The sequence below is a fragment of the Phodopus roborovskii genome, unplaced genomic scaffold, assembly GCF_943737965.1.
Source record: "Phodopus roborovskii unplaced genomic scaffold, PHOROB, whole genome shotgun sequence".
NCBI lineage: Eukaryota > Metazoa > Chordata > Mammalia > Rodentia > Cricetidae > Phodopus > Phodopus roborovskii.
The window spans coordinates 4,088,850-4,109,016 of NW_026126625.1; the positions used below are offsets into that span (position 1 = coordinate 4,088,850).

The following is a 20,167-nucleotide window of genomic DNA, read 5'->3' on the forward strand; positions in this document are numbered from 1 at the left end:
TCCTTAAAATCCAGTAACAAATAAGCAAGTATAGTCAACTATAAGAAACTCAGGATATGCCAGAGCCAGGCATACTAACAAAGAAAAGCAAAAGGCAAGCCCTCTGTGCCAGGGGAAAAAGAAGCAGAGCTTGACAAATAAGCCAAAAAAGGCCTTTGGTGAACCCCAAACTTTCATGTAGCTATCAGCAAAATCTTCAAAGGTCAGAGAGATTTTAAATCTATGAAAGGCAGCACCTGAGCACATGACTCGTGGGTTCTACCTAGCATTAGCAAAGCTGCAAAGGGACAGGGAATATAGATCCAAAAAAATTTATTATTTAAAGATTTCTACCCTGAGTCAGTTCAACACTAACTACTGAATGTTCCTGATCTAACTTAGAACTAGACACAGATACGTTGAGAGGTATACAAGCAGTGCCTCTAAGCTTTGAAGCCACGCTCTGAACTTGTTAACTCAAGTGTCCTCATGTAGTGCCTAAGTCCCAAAGGTAAACTATATCCATATGCTTTGGAAAGCCAGAAAGAAAATCACCCAAACTGGCATGTGCTGAGCACTAGTGATACATGAGGCACCATTCTAAGTCGTAGTCAATGTCTATTTTTCTTAAACCATAAAACCATATTTGCCTAATTTCTCTAGTAAGAAGGCATGATACATAGGGATTGAGTGGTTTTCCTGATGCTACCCAGTGGCTCATAAGCAGAATGGAGATTTGACCCAAGTGGAGTGCTACTAGCATGCATATACCTACCACAATATTCTGTTCCTCCGTGAAGCTAGAGAAATGCGTAACACTCTCTCAACCAGAAATTCATTCTTTGCTGAGCCAGTGTGACATATGGAGGGATAAACACTTTCTGATGAAAATCCTCAAGGAGTAAATAGGCTCAAAGGTGTGGGCAACTAACTGCTGTTACGATATATTTGGATTTTTCACTAGTGTTCTGCCCAGTGGCTATTTTTAATATGGAAGTCTCTATGGTAATTGAGAAGACAGAACATCACTGCCAGAAGCATAGTCAAAATTCTCTCCCAATCAAGAGTAGCATCTCTTGCTTCAGGGAAATACATCTCTAAAGAAAAGAGAAGGGGTTCTAATGTCTATCTTGTTGCCTTAGCTCTCAACATGAATGTCAGCACCCCTAGTCTTACACCTCACCCTTAAAGATTTCCTGATACATCCATTGTCCACATACTTCCTGACATCCTTGACCTCCCTGAAGGGCAGCATCAGAGTATCAGTTTCCAGTTGAAATTAAGCTCACATGGGCAGCAGAATATAAACATAAAGGGTATACAGTACAAGAGAAACAACGTTTGTGTTTATTCCTGTGTTTTGAACAGAAGAAGAGTGGCTAGGAAAACAGGCAGATCAAGTCTTAATCAAGAAAAGAAAATCACATTTTGTCAACAGAAAAGCCAAGTTGTCTACCTGGAAAGAAGCCTTGGGAAAGGAGTCATGGAGGCTATGGTCTTGGTGTGGGATACACTGGCTCAAAATACAAGCACACTGCAAGCTTTACCTAAGCACATTGGCAAACCACTGAGAAAAAGCTACATGGCTTATTTTGAGGCTCATTTGCTACTCACTGCTACCTTCCAGGACACACACACACACACACACACACACACACACACACACACAAAAGGGGGGGTAACTAGAGAAGGCCCAGGGAAGAGAAAAAATTAGAAAAACTTAACAGGTGTGAGAGATCAGACATTAAAGCTGGGTAAGATTCACTTTTACAAAAGATAGGATGAATATAAACAGGGTCAAAGTGACTGAACTAGGAGTAGAACTGGCCCATTTACATGATGGCCTCACAACCACTCAATGCTCCCAGATCTGACGCAGTAGTGTTTGTCATGGACAGAATTCATCATGACATTATGTTTTTCCCACAAGCAAAACATTCAATTGTAGCAAAGTAGTATTTATTATCCTCATAGCTGGGGGAAAATACACCTCAAATAATGTGTATGAATATACTTATGTTTGGAATGCGAAGTTATATTTGGGTGACTCCAGAGGTTTCCACCTGACTCATTTTCCCTCTACTGGCCTGAGGTTCCTAGAACACTAAGACCTGAGCTCTTTGGTGGCTGTGTTATTTTTCTCCTGTTGGTGTTCTGGGCATTCTGATGCTACTGGAGAAGTCTGTATATAACTTGATATGTTTCCCTATCAAAGAACCAGGCACTTTACCAGCTTTCCCCTTGGGTTTCTAAATGTTTCTGATCCTCCCAGAAAATACCACTTCAGATGCCTGTCCTAAGAAACAAGTTATATAGGGGCAGGATTTCTTGATAATTGCTCCAAACAGCCATCAGTTACTTCACTAGTAGTAGGTAATGAGATTGTCCCTAAAATCCAAAGTCTGTCTTCTTTTATTTTTTGTTTTTGTTGTTGTTGTTGTTGTTGTTGTTGTTGTTTTTGTATCTCGTAGCTCAACTATATGATAATTCCCTTTATCTGAAAGAATGTTTCGTAGCCCCAAATAGAATAGCTCTAGCTCTAGACAATGGTTTGATACTGAGATGAACTCTTCAGTATTCTCCAAATACTAGAATGCCTGGTGTCTCTTTATCCCATAACCCAATGGCCCGACAGAGTCTCAGAGAAGGATGATAGGAGTAAACATTTCCACAATTGGTGATTGAAGCTGCAGTCATCCCCATTCTCTGCCACAGTCACAGTTAGGACCTCTACCTCTGTGATTCTGCATTTCCCTTCAATGCAGGTTTCCCACCCTGAAATATTACCAGTAACCCACCAGACAGGGACAATAAATTTCAAAGAATCTGTCCTTAATTAAATAGGGAAGGTCAAGGTCAAGGAGAGTGCAGTAGGTTTCCATAGGATATAGAATGTGCTGATAAGCAAGTGAACCCACTGGGAGGCAGATACCATGAACAATTTTTCCCCTAACTTGCACACAGGAGACCCTTTTTATATGAGTTTCTCACAGGACCAGTGATCTTCAGATTGTACCTAATTTACAGCATCCATAGCTGTCAAAATAGCCTCTGACTTTAAGGAAGAAAATAAAAATCCTCATTACCAAATCCAGTAGGCACTAGGGTGGGTGGTAAAACAAGAATATTTCAGTCAGCCAAAAAAAATATTTTTCCACAACCTCTCATAATTATCCTAGGCTTTTCTCTCCTTCTCTCTCACCCCCTCCATAAAATGTAACTCGGGAAAGGGATTTAAATTGCACAGGGACGAACTTCAGCAGCTATTAATACCTTACATCTCTCAGGTGTCTTTCTAGGCAAAGTGCTTTTCAGATTAGGGATGGAGGCAGCTTTTCTGCTGAAGCACCTGGTGCAATGCTGTGCCCTACCAGGAGCCCGTGGAGGGGGGATGATAGAGATTGTCACACATACCCATAGGTCATATGAAAGGGGATTGCTGGTGTCTGGTGGTGGCTTCAGCCGAGAGGCTGCTCTATCTAGGGACAGATGCCCTTCACACACCGCACATGGTGCTTCAGGTGCAGATGAGGGATGAATGAAGATGCCTTGATCAATGGGACAGCCTCATTCTGACTTGAAAAAAAACAATCAACATCCCCTTAGTGTGACAGTTGGTTTAGCATCTATAACCTCAGTGTTGAGGCTTATAGAAAATACAAATAATCAGACATATATACACACATGGAGGACAAAGAACAGCTGAACACAAGCACACACATTGTTTCAAACAATGACAACCCATGACAGTCTCCAAACCTGTGGATTTCAAAATTCAGGATGACTTCAGGTGACTGTTAAGTGATTCATATTTTAAATCCAAAACTCTAGCACAGCCTATTTCTGATTGTTCATTCCAATCTTGGAAGTCAAAATTCTAGGTGACTGTGGAGCTACAGTGACAAGAATCAAGGGCTTACCCCCAGCACAGCTTCATATTAAACAGATGCTAGGATCCCTTTGATCCTTGCTCCATTATTCATAAAGTCATATCAATTACTGAAATAGTATCTTGACCACTACCGGGAAATGGGAGGAGAAAATCCACCTCCATGGGCATCATCCCCATCCACTGCCCTGCTAGAGAGTTCTTTGTCCATTAGTAGCAGCTCAGATATCCCAGACTCCACAGATTAGCCCCCTCCTGGGTCCAAAGGTTGTCAACTCTCAGCTAAAGAAGAGACTTTTAGTTTTGTTTTCTGTCTGCTTCTCTTGAGACAGAAGAGGCTTTCTGTGTGGGAATAAAGTGCCCATTGCCCACTTACTATTAAAACCACTAGCTAAAGAGGTCTGGGAGAAACCACAGCATCAGCAATATATTCAAGTATTTTAATTCTACACTTGGTTAAAAATTTGAGAATACATTGGCTGATGCTCACAACAGTGATGATAATGCTGACTATTAGCTGGCATTCAGTCAATGGGGGGGGGGGGTAATACCCATATTTGAAAACTTCACATCCCTCCTGTATTCAGCTTAAAAGAGTTAACTAACATGATGACAAAGCCAGGACAGGAAAGTGGTGTAAATAAACAAGGGAAACCAGGTGTGACTGAGAGAGGAAAGGGGCTTGAGCAAGAGCAGAAATCAACTCTGTCTAGAGAAGGTTCTGAGTGGGGTTGTTGTGAAGGAATACAACCCAGTGCTGCCAGATCCTTCTTCTTCAAGGGAAATGAAATGCAAAGGCTTAACGTGAACAAGCCCGGCTTTCACTTTTTACGAGGATGGCATGTTCTACAGTAGTCAAATATCACACTACTGGTGTGATTTACATGGCCTTGGGACCACCAGACTATAACGTTGTCTCTTCCAATAACAGTAAGATGCAGTTTGAAGAAGGGAAACTAAATGAATCCTTTAAAGACTCACAGCTTAAGTGCTAGGACTGGGGTTAGAACTCAAGCCCAGATCTCTTTACAAGGACATCCATAGCCCTAGGGTTATATGAAATGCTTCTATGTCATGGGTGCATGGTTTAGAAAGAAATCTTCCAAATGATCAGGCATCAAACTTGGCCCCCATTTCCTCCATATCTAGGAGCCAAAGATGGTGTGGCCCTCTTTTCTTTTTCTTTTTTTCTTTTTTTGTTTTTGTTTTTGTTTGTTTGTTTTTTGCTTTTTGTTTTTTGTTTGTTTTGTTTTGTTGTTTTGTTTTTTTGGTCTATGGTGTAGTTTCTTGTACCAGGCTCTTCTCAAACCTGTCAATTTGAGGTCACCTTTACTCACCGGGTCCAGCCTTCAAAGTCACAACTCCTCATTAAACTGGATTCTTGATCTCTGTCTAGGGCCCCTGCCTCCAACATCTATGTCTCTCCTTTGCAAAGCATCCACCTTTGGTTTGTTACAGCCTTTTCCAATGGCTCCTCCAGCTCCCTTTCCTTTTTCTCTTAATACTGGGCCCCAGCCCAGGGTTCTAGATGAAAACTTTTATTGTCTCCACACTTTCTTACTCTATGTTTTCAGAACTCATTCACCATCTCAATAATGCTTTTAAGCCAGGTATGGTGGTACATTCCCACAATGGCAGCATTTGAGACAAGAAGGTTGTGAGTTCAAGGCCACCCTGGACTTGATAAAGAAAGCCTACCTTAAAACTACAATAGTAACAAAGATTTAAGACATAAATATTCTGCAGAAAAGAGAGCAAAGTATGCAATTAAATTGGCAGTTCTTTCTCTAAGGTATTGTAGTATTTTTTTTCTGTCAGAAAAAGAAAATGATGAAAAGAATAATCCATACCTGCTTTTGCACACAATGAATAATATATTGGAGATATTCTCATATTACTCACAGGTTTTGTTCCTATATGCAATATAATAAACAATGTGAAAAATGTTGTATTTCTAAAAACACATTATTTTTGTTCACCTAAGGTCCAATAGCAGACCTAAAAAAATGCAAGAACAAAATATATTTTTACTGCCTATGCTATGGAATTCACACCTGCCCTACACACACACACACACACACACACAGAGAGAGAGAGAGAGAGAGAGAGAGAGAGAGAGAGAGAGAGAGAGAGAGAGAGACTCACTAACTCAAAGAAATACTAGAAATATCCTGGGAAGCCAGAAGTCTAAGTGATTCTACAAAGACACATGGCAGTGTTTCTGAACATGGTGGGTAAGTAGCAGCTACCTAAATCTGACTCACACTTGGAGTTCTTACAATCATACACACAGTGCCCCCCAAACCAATCATGAAGGAAAATACACTCTGTCTTGTTTGACAATTTTCCTGCCTTTTGCTCTTTCCTAATCTGTAGCTTATTTGAAGGGCACATTCCTATTCTTTGATTTGGACTGAAAATGACTGAGAATCTCTAAACACAACAGGCAGCCCACTCTATTGCCTTAGGCTGACCTACTTTACCCCACCACACACTCACCCAGAACTATAGAGGCTCCCCAAAATGCACCTCTACAACTTTGCTCACACTGCCCCCTCCACTCCACCTGGGCTGCCTCTTCCATTGTCACCTGTAATTCCTATTCATTAGGCAGTCTTCACCAAAACATAGCTCAGCCTCCTGCTTGCTTTACAAAACTCAAAGCAGAGAATTGAAATAGTGTAGCAGGGAAACTATTAAAATGAGCCTCTATTCATAAGTCTATGAAGGAATTACAAAATATGCATATTTCATTTTGAACAGGAAGAGGTTAGATGTATCTAAATTCAATTTATTAAGGAATATTTGCTGTGTTCATGGACTTTTAGAACACTTGGGAATCATGATTACATTCTTACTAATCTGGTATTTTCTGATAAAAATCGCCTCCTTGACCTTGATAGTGGAGTGAAATTTCAGGACTGGTGGTCACCTTAGAGAAGTCATAATTAAAGGTACCTATACCCAGAAGCTGCAACACAACCAGCCAGCCACCGAGTCAAACCAGTACGACACAAGGAAACATTTCTTTCTATACACTGTTTCATGGAAGGAAAGTGTCATTTACTGGTGATATCATCACAAATGTCAAGCACCCATTTGGATGGTCTATAAGGCAGAGAACTGTCACACCACCCTCATAGCTGGAAGTTATGGGCAGCTTCCTCAGTGCAGACATCTGCTCCAAGCATCTCTTACTGTTCCTTCATTTAATATACTCAAAGATACAGGACCTGCATCTTTGAGGAGACTCAAAGAGACAACTTAGTAGCTATTCAAAACTCCCATGTTCAATGTCCCTTCAATCCCATCAATCCCATGTCTCCCCTTTACAACACTTTGATCTCAAGCCTGACAAATCTCTCCATTTAGAGGTACCCAGTAACCACCTAGAAGTCACAGGTTGAGTCAAAACAAGAGGGGGAAAAAAGAGTTAGGGTTCTGGCTTACATGACTATAACAACATCAAAAATCCCTATTCATATCAAAGCAGCTACATCAAGATGACCATTGCTGGGAACTTGTGTTCCCAGCACATACGATAGAACCTGGAACTTAAATTATTAGTAAATGTCTACAAGACAAACAATTTTTAAGATACACTATCAACATTTGTACTCAAACACCTCAATTTCATCCACTATCATCTTAGATCAAGGGAATTTCCTAAAGTAGCACAGGTAGTTTAGAGAGAGCCTTTTCCTACTTTAACACCCACAAATCCCCAGATAGGGGTGGTTTGTTAAAACTTCCTTGTGCAGGCTGCAGGCCACTGTCCAGAGGTTTAGATTCAGAAGTCTGGAGCAAATTCTAAGAACCTGCATTCCTAACAAGATGCTTCCAGTGTGGGGACCAGACTTCAAGAAGACCTATCTCAGGGTCTTCTCAATTCCATAGTGGATAATTTAGGATCAGTGACAGTGTCCTTCTAGGATCAGGCAAAATTTGATATCCAATATATGCCTTTTCTAGCACAAGGCCCGGGGTGGATTTGACCACCTGCCTGCGGTAGTTGATTGAGAAGCCATGAGTAAGAAGCCATATTCTTGGTTGTACACTATCACTCAGTTTTCCACAAAACCAGGCAATGCAGGAAGAGTCCCCGAGTGTTGTCCATCAGCTACAAATCCTGTGAAGTCATTTCGAAGTGGAGGAATAGAAACGAATCCCCTTTGTGCTCTGCCAGCAGTCAGGAGCCTGAAAGCTACACAGGCATCAAGCAGATGTCTAGTTACAAGCTTGCTTATTTTTTAATGCTACTAAGAAATAAGACACTACTCAAAGATCCATGGAGTGTGACTGACTGGAAATCATGGTCAAAGACTGCAACAGCAGCAGCGTGGCATCATGAAGTCTCAAGAAATAGTGATAGCAATGCCCTGTCTTTCTAGGAGCTCCTGGGGCTGAGAGGCAGTGTCCCTTGAAACTTACTAAAATAACTAAGAAGAGCTCCAAACAGGGAGAGTTATTTGAGGGCCTTAAATTTGTAGAAGTGTTGGAACAAAGTGTACTTGATAAGGTTCAACTGCAGAATTCCCCAAAGACTCTAAAACCAATTTCTGTAGCAATTACTGCACCTGAGCCAGACAGTTCACTTTCGTCCGACGTTGCTTATTAAATGGTCCAGACAAAATCAACTTCTTTGGGGGTGGAAATGAAAAGATTCATTTCCACTTACAGGTTCAGGAGACGTGAGAAATGTCTAAAGACAAGAGCCTCCAGTCCTACATTTGTCTCTTCCTCCAAACATGTATGTGATTTAATGTCGTTAAACTATGTGTCTGGCCCTCTGTCTCCTCATCTAGGATTCGGATATTTTTTTCAGGTTTAAGAAAAACTTCTGTGTTATGTAAGGAACTTTAGTGAAAGAGCATGGAAGACTGGGAATGAAAATGCCTCTTAGCCAAGTCCTATAGCTAAAAGAATTTTTTGTTCAAGTTTTGAAGGCAAAAATTACAAGTGAGGATCATATTTCCGATGTAAGTGACTGTTTGGTTATAATAGTGAGCACAGGTTGGACTTGATCTTGCCTGGTCACCTCTCATCACCAGGACAATACAGACTTCTCAAGTGCTGGTAGAGCAGCAGCTTCTAGAATGCTGCTTGCTTCTTGCTCCTGTGACATGGGAGCAGGCTGTGTGCTGCAGCAGGTTCCCTGGGCCTTTGCCTTTCCAGCACAGAGGCTTTTGATTTTCTGTTTTTTAAGAGCCCAAAGCATTGATCTATCTGTGTTTAGAACTATGCACAACAAATGAAGGAATACATTTCTATGTGAACAGACAGAAATGCTAGTTTCAAAATCTAGGCAAACTTCCATTTTTATAAGCCTCTGAAGGCAATATAAATAAATCACGAGTCAGAACTGCTAGCAGAGATTGCTAAGTCTCATTTTCTAAGCACTGTCTCTTCGATGAAAAGTATATCCAGAGGGGATTTAATCTCATTCCTCCCTGGAGCAGGGGTCTTTCTCATCTGCATCAAAGTCTCTGAATAACCTACTTAGTTTGATCTTTGTATTTTTTAAATTTTTTCTTTTCTGAGATAGGTTCTTAGTATGTGGCCCAGGATGGCCTTGAACTCACAACTCTTCTGCCTCAGCCTCCTGAGTGCTGGAATTATAGTTGTTCCATCATATGTTGTAAGGAGGGGTCCTTCCCCACCCCTCAGGTCATAAACCACGTCCAAGAGATCAGTAATAGGCACTATGGTAAATACACGTTTGAGCTATTTAAGTACAAATCTTATAAATTATAAATTCATAATTATTTAACAATATGATTCTATATATCTGTGGATCCATCTATACCAAAGGTTCCTCTGGAGCCAACCTCCATCTCCAAAGCCCTGATACCATCCACTGCTCTGCCTCCAGCAACTGATGTCATGACTTATCAGGTGCCTCCTTTGCATCTCAGCCTGTTCAAATTGCCCATAGCTTTCTAGTTCCAGCCCACTCCCCCATGAAGCCTTCACCCACACCTCTGCTCCTCTCACTTAAACTGCTCTGTAAGCACACTCAGCCCTTCCATCGCGGGTCTCTGTGACACACATTCCATTATTCATATAGCTTCAGGAACTATTCATGGTCTCTCCAGCTGGAGTCTGGACTCCATCACTTGGGGTAGAGCTGACTCTTTATCTCTCAGCCTCCTGCACTGACTCTATGGTGCAGTAGTTGATTCGTAATTAGATGCTCTGCCAAAAAATTATCCTTTGTCCTCATTTTTCACACAGCCTATTTTATAGTCGACACTGTCATAGAGAACAAAAGGGTGTATCTTCACTGGCTCGCTGCCTGCCCCACAATGACTCCAATTTGAATCCTTCCCAGACCCACACATATAGTCATTGAAAATGGTTGCATCATTTGTGTGTTTGTACATATGTGTATGTACATTCGTGTGCACACGTGTACTCACATATACCTGTATGTGTGCACATGTGGAAGGCAAGGGATAAGCTTGCTCCTTACTCCTTAGGGCACTGTCCAATAATGTTTGTTTGTGGGATTTTTTAAATTTTTTCCTTTTTGGGGAGGGGAAAGATACAATTTCTCACTGGCCTAGAACTCACCAAATAGGATATACTGGCTGGTCAGGGAGCCCCAGGGATTTACCTGTCTTGGCCTCCCCAGTACTGGGATTATAAACATAAGACACCAGGTACTCTCATTTGCAAGGCAAGAACTTTACCAACTATCTCCCCAGCCTAGCTGCATTGCTTTTGATGACTAGAAATAAAGGTCTATGAAATGTTAAATGACAAATTTAGACTTTAAAACCATATGCAGAATAGGGTCTCACCTTTGCATTTGAAACATGTGCACACTGGTTCATGTCTGACGTGTTTTTGCTTGCATGTATATATATATATATGTGTGTGTGTGTGTGTGTGTGTGTGTGTGTGTGTGTGTGAGGAAAACAGGCTGGAACACAATACACCATTCATCGCTGGATGCAATGTTTGGGTAATTCATATTTTCTTCTTTTTACTTTTTTGATGCCACTCTAATGTTTACAATGACTATATAATCTTTCAAAACCAAACACAAATATTAAGTGTTGTTTGATTATTTGTTTCCTAGAGAACCCCCAGAAAGGAAAACCACAGTTGGGAGTCACAGATTACTGTCAACAAAGGATAAGTGGCTAAAGAAGTCATCCTAGCCAAACTGAGGAACCTGATGGGGAACCCCTAAGGCCTCTTGGTCAGGATGTGTGAGAACAAGCCATAGACAGTTTCGTTTAATATTCAGGAATTTACACTTGCACAGCGAATCTTTGCTAAATGGTTCATTGACCCATTTTGCAAACTTTCCCCTGAACTACATGAGTAGGGAGATATATCTGGGTCACTCTGCTGCAACCAAGAGGAGAGAATGCATTCAATTCAGTTGCAGAGGTCAAGCTGCATGACAGCCTTTAGCAGCTGGGTGCAGCCAGGCATGCCCGTCCCTGGGGTCTCCCCTTCACTGCCTCTCACCATTTACATTCCAACAATGTAAAATGACGGATACTTTTAATACAAGAGACCTGTCATTTATTTATTAGCTGGGGACAGGCTCTATAGCCGGGAAGGATGCATTATAAATCAATTCCTTTCTCAGCTATTAAAAATTAATACAGTTCATAATGCAGAATATCAGTAATTTCTTTATTAAAGCAGAGGGCTGGTTTGGATATTTTTTCTTCTTTTTTTGGTTTTTTGTTTGTTTTCCTTTTCTTCTTTTTGTGTTATGTTTTTACTCCCTCCTTTCCTTAACAAAGTTGCTTTTTCTGATGGCTGGGTGAATATAAATTGCCCTAGGGGAGGGTGCTCTAGTCTCTCAGAGGTTAAAATGGAAGAGTGTAATCTTCCTTAGAAATGCAACATCACACTGACTTTCCCTTTTCCTCATACATGTGATAGCCCCCATTTGTTTCTGATCCACCCAGCACCCAAAGTGGAAGGCATGTTAGTTCCATTTAGACACAGAGGGAAGAAACAGGCCTGTTGGGAGGTTTCAATGTGTGGTGTGCTGATGGCTGCCGCCTCACAGAAGGGCTCCTATTCACTTTTCAGTCGCCTCCAAATTACTCTGGCCAAAAGAAACATGAGGCAGAAGTCCAGCTGCTGAGGAGGAGCTCCCCCCAAACAGGCAGCCTGGGGGTGGGGGTTGCTGCTTGACTATCCCAGAGGCTAACAGGTTAAGCCTCCAGGAAGCCTTCTCCCAGTGACTGGCAGTTTCAGACAAGTGATAGCTTGGAAAAGGCAACCTCTGTTGTCCTTAACTTCAGAAGAAATAAAAGGGACATCTCAGTATAAACAATGTCTTCATTCCACCTTACAAGTTCTATGAGAGAGGGGCCAGGGCCAGGGAGATGGCTCATTGGATAAAGTGCTTGCTATTCAACCCAGATGACCTCTTTTCAAATCCCCAGATTTGAAGAGAGAGAGAGAGACTGAGAGAGAGAGACAGAGACAGAGAGAGAGAGAGAGAGAGTTTGAGTAGTTAATCAATAATCCAACTATGTGGAACTTCTTATGACCATTGTCAAGAGGTATACACAAAGGGAGGAAACCATTCTACATCAGACCCCAAATGGCCACTCTGACCCTTGCAGTGGCTTTGAGGAAGGCACTCACTGAGATAAACATTGTGGTCCAGGAACAAGCTCTCCTTCAGTGTTGATGTCTTTGTCAAATCAGTCACGACTGAGTTAAAACTCCTTGGTAACAAATGCCCACAAATCCCCAAGCACATATTTAAAATCTATTTTCAGAATTATACTGAGCATAATTCAACCAATCAATGAGCCATTAGGAGTATAGTCCCAACACTCCTTCATTACTAGTGGCATTAGGGCCTCCAGACTCAGCAGAATCCCATAGGAAGAATTGCTGTACCACCAGCATTTCTAGCTCTGGGGACTGAAGCAGTGCCGGGGGGAGAGGCCTGGTCACAATTTGGGTAACAAATTAACCTACAGAGCCCCCAGGGACAGGATCCAAGGAGAGTCAGGCAAGAAAGAAGAGCATATTTCATCTTTTCTTTCTACAGTAGTTCTCCCATTTCAGCTGTCCATCTGTAGTTGGGCTCGCCTTCCAAGAAGCCTGCCTCCCTCACAGGCATCTGCGAATCCAGACAGTATCAGCAGTGAAGACAGTGCTGGACCCCACAGGACCCCAAGAACACTAAAAGGAACTAATTTCTGCAGTTTGCAAGTGGGTACCACATTACCCCAAACAGCATTTGTCTGCAATTCTCCAAGAACATACTTAGTCTCCCAAAGATGGGGTGCAAGTGAACTGGGGGGTCAGCCATCAGGCCTGAGCTAGAAGAGGTAGGCTTGAACACCCCTGGGGCTAGCTGTGGATATGACCACCAAGTCTCCTTGAACAAGTCCCTCAACTTTGAGTTCCTAGAGAATCCTTACTTGTCAAAGCAGGAGTCACAATATTTCATGACCGGCTAATTTAATGCAGAAGGTAAGACAGAGACAAAGAGGTTGCATGCCACAGTTCTGACATGTTCTAGCTATGAAACTACAGCATGTCACTTGCTATGCCTCAGTTACCTCATCTAGGAAATGGGGTACATGCCTCACAAAGTTTTCTAAGAATTAAACTACTGGCTAATTCACTACATTTAGATTGCCATTCCCCAACAAAGAGGAAGCATTATTTGTGTTGGACCATACTATTGAGGTAATGAACTTCCAAGTTTGGAGCCAGTCCCACAGTTGGAATTCAGTCTACTGAGTGTACATCTCTGTTCTTCATTGTTTCCTTTCTGACTTGCTCTTCACTCCAGCTCACTCTCACCTACTGTCCAGAAACAACACCCAACTCTGCTCCCAGAAAATCCCCAACTGCTCCAATTAAATGCTACTGTGCACATTCGACCTTGCCTTGGTATATAAGCACACCCTGAAATTAATACAATCAGCCAGACCCACACGGTGACAACAGCAACCATAAATTACAAGTTTGGTTTCCCTACAAGGACAGCTACACTGAATAAGATGTATATGGAGTCGCTTTCTCATTATTCTGCCACCTGTCCCTCAGAAGGTCCCTGATTACTCTGAGAAGTAAAGGGACAGTATTAGCAGGGTTTAAATGTGTGTGAGCACACACTTTATTGACTAGGGGCTACGGTCATCTTTAATGGTTACTATCATTTACTCCTGGCAGAACCTTGATTTTGTGAAGGTTTTCACTTTCCTCCACCTGAGAATACACATCAGGGGAAATGACTTCCATTCCCAGACTCATAAAGACTCTTGAGGATCCTAAAGTGCTTGTGGTAATTTCATTCTGCTTAGGACTGATTGACTGGTTTTAGAATAGATAGATAGATAGATAGATAGATAGATAGATAGATAGATAGAATTCTTCCCAAAATCATAGGAAAGAAAAACTACCTCAGTCTCAAATTATGAGGAGGTATAGACATCAAAACAAACAACAGTACAGGAAAAATAATCCCTATAAAGCAGAACCAGAGTCCAATTTAAAACCTTTCTTAATTATTTAATTGATCTAAATAATTATCAAATTTATTATTATCTATTGTCTATTACTTAGGTAGAAAATATTTTAATCAATATAATCAAATGTTCAAAGCATGAGACGTGCACAATATGAATGATACTTGGGTTATATACATTGGCATCTGAAGATACAGTCATAGGCATTAAACCCTGAACATAGAAGTCCCTGTGCTGGCACAGGTACAGGAGACCTCAGCTCACTCACTGCACATAGGCAGTACCATGCATGTTTACACGAGAGATGAACTTCCAGAAAGTAAAGCCAAAGGGGAGAGTAAAACAAAGACTTAAGAGAACAAGAGAATCCTTTCCAAATCTCTCTACACTCTCTAGTTAAGTCCACAGCTTTACAGTTCTAATTAAACCAGTAAAGAAACTAGCCAGAGCTGAATGCTCATCTACATCAATCATGACCCAATGACTGACATCTTTTAGCCCTGACTCCTATGAATATATGTGTGGCTGTGGATCTGGGTGGCAAAAAACTGTTTGGTGAAGGGCAAGAAAGGATTCTTAGCTTTTGGAAAATAACCATAAACTTTGAAATCATAACATTTTAAGGAGCATCAACCTGGGGAAGAGAAGATGTTCCTAGCAAAAATTGCAGTGAGCATTGTTAGTAAGGATAATCACATATGTGATGAATATAAGAAGTTGACAAAGGATTTTCACATTTATGTAGCAGTTTATCTCATAAGACACTGATCATGGTGACTACCTTTCCTTTCCTAAAACTTGCAATTGGTCTATGCCTTGACCACAGTCAAGTAATAGTTGACAAGGCAGGCTAGACAACCCATATGCATACCACTTTCCATTCTGATGAAAAAAGCTCTACTGTGACCAACAGTATAGTTTATTCTTTCAACTGCCAGAGCTTGATTTGACCACTCAGGGCCAAGACTATCATCATATTTCTTTTCAGAAAGGAACATGTGTTTTTACATTCCACACAGTGATCTGGAAACAGTGGTCCTGAAGGACACCTTGGTTTGCCCTTCTCCTTAGGAGATTCCTACTTGAAATGTCAGATCTGCCCAGGAAGGGGGGACACAATGAAAATCTGGCTATGACAGTGTCTCCTGATCCAGGGGTCAGGCTATATCAGGAATGTCTGCAGAAGCTCCTAATCACAGAATAGGAAATGACTCCTGATCTCTGTAAAGTCAACCTGGAATCCCAAAGAGTGCCACATCCTAACTCTGGTTGTTCCAACTGGATGCAGCCTCTTCCTCTTCCTCCCAGATGCTTCAGAAGAAATGTGAGACCATCTGTACCAAAAGGGGTCAGGTCCACTGGTACTTTCAGAGTGTGTTACATATCTACCTGAAGGTAACAAGGAGACACTGAATCCCAAGAAAGTGAGAATCCAGTCCACTGCATGCTTTTACTCACAGGGTCAGTGACAGACAGAGCTCCCATGCAACTTCTATGCTGACATGGGTTTGGGAAGACTGAAGACCCATGGTCATTTTTGTTTGTTTATTTGTTTGTTTGTTTGTTTTGAGTCAAGGTGTCATCAGATCTCTATCCTATGGCTTCAACTTCCCACATGCTGGATTACAGGTGTGTGTTACTCCACCCAGACCAATGTCCATTTTGTAGTGTGAAAATAATTTTAGCGTTGAAGACTTAATAATCTCACAGGAAGAAGTGTGTGTGTGTGTAATAAATGTTCTCAAACTCATTGGACCATGGAATTTGAGGGATCCACAGAGGAAATATCAGTTATCATCTCTCTACATAGTTTTGGAAATACTGAACTAAAGGAAGTTGGAGAATGACAGAAGGACCCTGGACTGCTGGCTTCCTGGTCAAGGAGAGAGTAGAGATTCAGCTCTTAGTTACTGAGAACCAGGAATAGAGGATGTGGTGAACAAGAGCATCCTGGCCTGCTTGGTACATTTCCCATTTAGATGATGACTGCTCCTTCACAGGTAGTAGAAGTAGTGGAAATGATAATTATTCTCTACTGCACAGGTGTTATGGAAAGAGAATCCTAATAATGACCACAATTAGTGATGGAGGTCCTGCTGCCCTCAAGGTTGGATGTAACCTCTTCTGCTTTTCTAGCTTTTAAAAAATTAAAATAAAATTTTAAGAAACAAAAAGGTAGCCGGGCGTTGGTGGCACTTGCCTTTAATCCCAGCACTCAGGAGGCAGAGGCAGGCAGATCTCTGTGAGTTTGAGGCCAGCCTGGTCTACAAGAGCAAGTTCCAGGACAGGCTCCAAAAGCCATACAGAGAAACCCTGTCTCAAAAAAAAAAAAAAAAAAAAAAAAAAAAAACCTGGGGAAAACATTTGAGCATGTGTTTCCTTTTCTGCATAATCTAGTTATGTGTGATGAACATTTTGATGATGACTAAAATAAAGCTGAACTCCATAAGTATCATTAATGTTCATCATAACTAGGAGTTCAGACTGCCCAAGTCACCTGAGATGAAATAATAAAAATTTCAGGTAAATAGGTGGAACTAGAAAAGACCACATTGATCATGGTATCCCAGACCCATAAAAATAAACATCACCATCTCTATTATCGGAGACTCTTAGATCTGAATCTTCAGATGTGAGTATTCATCCTGTTATAACTATAGAAACCAGGAAAGTAAAAAGAGATGCTTCCTGCTCTTTTAAAGAGCAAGTTAATGTTGCTTTCTATTATTTTCACTGCTTTTAAAAATATTTATCTTTTTTTTTCCTCTTGTGTTTGGGAGGGAGTATGCATGCACATGTGTGCACTCATGTAGAGGCCAGAGGAAGATTCCAGTGTCTTACTTCACTGCTCTCTTCCTTATTCATTTAAGACACTGTCCATCACTGAACTAAAAATGTCAGCAATCCTTCTGTCTCCATTCCCAAGGCTGGGGTCACAGGCATACAAAACCAGACCTGGCTAGGGACTTGAACTTGGGTCCTTATGCTTGCACAGCAAGCACTCTTAGCTAGAGAGATCTCTTTCCCAGTCTCATAGATACTTTTTCTTGATTTTGAACCTCTGCTGCTGAAATGAGTATTTCTACCCTCTTAGAGACAAAGGAGGTAACTCCCACATCCTTCCCTTTGCATCTGTGGTACTTACTGAGAAAGGCAAAGGATGTTCCTGGAGGACAAGGTAGAGACCATCAACAGCCATCACATTTCTTAACTACACAAGATTCATAAAGAACTCCCTGTGCGTGAGGTCTTCCTGAGCAGTTTCTAGACTCTGAGTTGCAATAATGAGGCAATCTGTGACCCTTAATGCAACTGGGCAGACAGTGTATGCTCAGCAGCTTCAATACCTGTCTATGTATCACAAGTTCACAGCTTGAGAAAGGCATCAACAATCCCATATTAGCTTTAAGTCCAAACAATCACCTTCAGCTCTGTTATAAAGCCCGTCTTTGAATTGTTGTTTGTTGTCTGTTTTTCTCGATTGGTTCAGAATTGACACCTTTTAAAATTCCAAACCAGGGACTGAAGAGCTGGCTCAGTCAGTAAAATGCCATCTGCATAAGTGTGAGGATCTAAGTTTGGATCATTAGCACCGATAAAAAGTGCTAGGCATGGCCATACCCATCTGGAACCCTAGAGTAGAGCTGGGGTTCACAGGATAAAGACCGGTGGATCTCTAGTCACTTGTGCTCATCCAGCCTCGCTAATGTTGGGTTCAGTCTCAAAAGATGAGGTGAAGTATAATAGAGGAAAATCCACCTCTGCTGTCTATATGCACACTTACCTAAAACAACAACAACAACAATAATAATAGTAGTAGTAGTAATAATAAACACCCCTATATCTGAAATTGGTTAAGAAGAAGAGTAAACTATCACTGAGAAACTCTGAGCTGGAGAAATCTCAGGAGGGAAGTTAATCTTCCCTCTCCCTGAAGACAAGGCCTAGGCCAGAACACACTAGGAAATACATCTAGGCATCTGGAAAAGATACAAAGACCCATTTCATAGCCTATGTACTTGCCCCTGCTGGGGAGAGCTCCCTGTGGGCTCACATTGCACCATGAGATGACATCCCTCCAGGGTGGCTAGGTACCTTATCATTCTTCACCTTCAACCCTGAAGTACATCCTTATCCCCCAAGTGCATTTTTTATCCAATTACTGTGTATTTACAGTGAGCATAATTATACCTAATTACTTAATTAGCATGACTGCATGAAGTTTCTAACTTTAAGTATGTGATTATAGCTGTGAAGTACAGAAGAGACGAGGCCATGGCTATCAACAGGAAAGCAGGTTGCCTTGACCCAAGGAGATAAACGTGAGTCAGTCTCTTTGTATCAGATGTATCAGAAGTGCATGCTCAGATATGTTTAAAGTTTTCAATTCATTTGGGAAAAGCAAACTTATTTCATTTCATGTCTCAGGGCTGGGGACTTATAATAAAATGGTATGGTTGAGCTATACCACACCTGGGAGATGCAAAAGTTTGTGTCCAGCTACAATTGTTCTCTAAGGATTGAGAGCCCCAGAACAAATGTGTGGGTGTATTTTAACTTGAGCTTGTGGACAGAGGACTTAACTCTCCTGACTCCCAAGATGTCTCATCCTGGCATTCTCCAGATCTTCCAAAAAAGAAAGAAGCCAGATGTACCAAACAGAGCATCATAGGATTCTCAAACATCTGTTAAATATCTTAATTATACTTGAAAATAGGATGAAAGGAAAATCATAAGTGAACAATCTTATCTTATGTTCATTTAAAATGTTCCACGAACCACTGTCTGGAAATCCAGACCTGGGAATGTTCAACCAGTGACTAAGTCTAATAGATAAATGTCACCATTGCCTTCATCAAGATTCAACCCGTGGTTCCCCTAAGGGTGGTTGCCAAGATCAACCAGCATAAGAATGGAGAACATCAAAGCCTCACACCTCCACATCTGTCTCATCCTCTGTCATGTCACATCTTGCCAATGTTGCCTCCCGCATCAACCACAGGCAGCACCTCCCATATGGTAACCTTCCTTGCATCTGGGAGCTCCCAGATCAGCCCTGTAACTGGATCTTCTTCTTGCCATTAGTAAGGTCTGCATGAGTTTCTGCAGAAGAAAATGCTAGAAAGGTACCCACTGCCTCTGGAGCAGCAGCTGCTGTTGTGGCCTCTGCTAGTGGCTCTAGGAGGGGCCTGCTCCTCCCAGGGGAAAAAAAGAAGCCCATTTTCCATATTTCATGTGCAAGTCCATGATGCTGAGCTAAGTGGCTGGGGAATAAACACCCATCATTACCCTGGGCTAAGCGATGTTTGTTAGTACAGAGGCTGACAGAAATCTATATCATGCAGATGCACTATTAATACTGCATTGCACACACTAGCTCTGCACTCCTCTCTGCAGATGGGAAAGCAGCCCTGGCAGTTCCTCTTCCAGAAAAGGCAAGCTCTGTGACTAATCATCCCAGAAGCAAAGGATGAGACAAGCCACTTACTCACCCCCATAAAGGCTGCAGACTAAGCCTCTTTGGTCCTATGTGCTTGTGTGGAAAGTTCATAGATGGGAGTATGAGAGTGAATAGTGAAGAGGGCTTAGGCCGACAAACAGGTTTATTGTGGTGGAAGAGGAATGAAGCAGGGTCTGATTTGGACTCTAGACCCAGATTCCACACTTAATATGAAACCAGGGGATGTGAGTAGGAAAACAAAAGAGAAAATGATTTTGTGGAACACCAACAGATAAAGGGATTTTGATAATCTCATTGGGGGCTATAAAAAGATCTCAGGTAGAGAGCTTCCAGGTCACCTGTGATGGATAGAGGAAATGAACATGA

General features: G+C 41.6%; 1 protein-coding gene across 1 annotated transcript in view; it reads right to left on the bottom strand.

Annotated features, from left to right (window-relative positions):
* Positions 1 to 20,167, bottom strand: part of Ntrk3 (neurotrophic receptor tyrosine kinase 3) — a 357,015-nt gene that overhangs the window by 119,401 nt on the left and 217,447 nt on the right. The gene's annotated exons all lie outside the window — the stretch shown is intronic.